A 2,159-nucleotide genomic window follows, 5' to 3' on the forward strand; every position below is an offset into this window, starting at 1 on the left:
AAGCTCTACCAGAGTGGCATTCCGGTCGTACCACCGCTTCATCTCCTCCTGGCTGGCTTCCAGATTTGCCTCAGCAAGTTGCCTGAAACGCCGAGTCTGGTTTCGGAAGGCCAGCATGTAACTATATACATTCTGGGGAGGTTTCCTGGGAGATTGCTCCCAGCCTTCCTTTACCAAACTCAGAGGTCCTCTTACCGGGTGACCATACAGAAGCTCGAAGGGGCTGAATCCTAGAGACTTCTGTGGCACCTCTCGGTAAGCGAAGAGCAGGCATGGCAAGAGGACGTCCCACTTACGCCTCATTGGACCGTCCAGGCCCATGATCATGCCTTTGAGGGTTCGGTTGAATCTCTCAACCAACCCATTTCCTTGGGGGTGGTAAGGAGTGGTGAACTTGTAAGTTACCCCACACTCCTTCCACAGGGATTTCATATACGTGGATATGAAATTGGTCCCCCTGTCGCTCACCACCTCTAGAGGGAATCCCACTCGGGAGAAAATTCCCATCAGTGCCCGTCCCACCACGGGGGCCGTCACTGTCCTCAGAGGGATGGCTTCAGGGTACCGGGTGGCATGGTCCACCAAGACCAGGATGAACCTGTTGCCCAGGGCTGTCTTGGGGTCCAGAGGCCCCACAATATCAATACCCACTCGTTGGAATGGCGTACCGACCACAGGGAAAGGTTGCAGAGGAGCCTTGTGCTTCCCTCCGCTCTTACCACTTGCCTGGCAAGTCTGACAGGTTCTGCAGTAGGAATCTGAATTCTTATGCATTTGGGGCCAGTAAAAGTGGGTGACAAGCCTGTCATAGGTCTTGTCCATCCCCAAATGTCCTGCTAACGGCACATCGTGAGCCAGCCCCAGTAGGAAGGTTCTGAACTTCTGGGGTACCACCAGCACACGGGCTGACCCAGGTTCAGCAGCCTTAGGCTCGGAATACAGGAGGTCACTCTCCCAGTACACGTAGTGTGTTTTGGCCTGAACACCGTTGGCCTGGTCTGCAGCCTGTTGCCGCATACCAATGAGAGAAGGGCATTCTTTCTGCTCCCTGCAGAATTCCTCCCTGGAGGGACCTCCTTCTTGCTGCCAATGGGTCAGCTCAGGCAGATCTCCCAGTTCGGCAATCTGTTCCCCGGTAGGCTCCAGAGCATCCCCCTCAGGGTCTACTTCCTCCTGGGCCGTGGGAACTTCGGGGGCCGGTTTCCCGCGCCTCCTGCGCCTTCTCCCTAAGGCCGGTTCCTGGACCTCTCCCTCAGGCTCCAGGACCCTCTCAACACCCCTACTGGCTGCCATGGACCGGGTGGTCACGCACGCCCAGTCGGGTAGACCCACCATCCTCAGATGCGTGGTCTTCTCCACCTTTTCCCAAGGGGAGCTCTCCAGGTCGTTCCCTAGCAGACAGTCTACAGGCATGTCGGTTCTCACAGCGACTTGTAGAGTACCAGAGACCTCCCCCCACTCAAAGGGAACTTGAGCCATTGGACAACGACTCTCTACGTTGTCAGCATTGACAACCCTACAGTAGGCATTGGGTACAATTTGCTCTTGAGACACCAGGTGTTGCCTCACCGAGGTCACGCTGGCTCCTGTATCTCTAAGAGCCTCAACCTTCTTTCCATTGATGGTCACCACCTGCCCATATTTCTTAGTGTTAGAGGGTAGGTAGGTTACAGGGACCATCTCACTGTCTCCTAGCGAGACTAGGGTCATCTGCCCGGGACCCCCACCCTCCTGGACTGCTACTTCCTCCCCAAAGTTAACACTAGCTACTTGCCGGGGGGGAGCACCAGTGGGTGCGGTCTTACCAAACAGGCGACACTTAGGATCAGAGGCAATGTGACCCGGATCACCACACTTATAACAATTGAAGGGCCCCTTTGGAACAGGTCTACCTGTCGGGGCCCCGTTCTGCTGCGGGGTTGGGGGAGGCTGAGAACCCTTCTGCTGGTTCCCTTGGGAATTACTTTGGGGGCCTTTTTGGAACCCCTTCTGTTTACCCTTGTCCCCCCCACTCTTCTGCTGGGGACCCTGCCCACCTTTGGCGGAATCTCCCACTTGACCCTTGTGGACCCTGGTGCTGAGCCAGCGGTCCGCCTCCTCAGCAAGCTTCCTCGGGTTGGACAGCTTGCTATCAATCAGGTGCTGGCGTAGCTCAGGAA

Source organism: Triturus cristatus, unplaced genomic scaffold (genome assembly GCF_964204655.1).
Source record: "Triturus cristatus unplaced genomic scaffold, aTriCri1.1 SCAFFOLD_335, whole genome shotgun sequence".
NCBI lineage: Eukaryota > Metazoa > Chordata > Amphibia > Caudata > Salamandridae > Triturus > Triturus cristatus.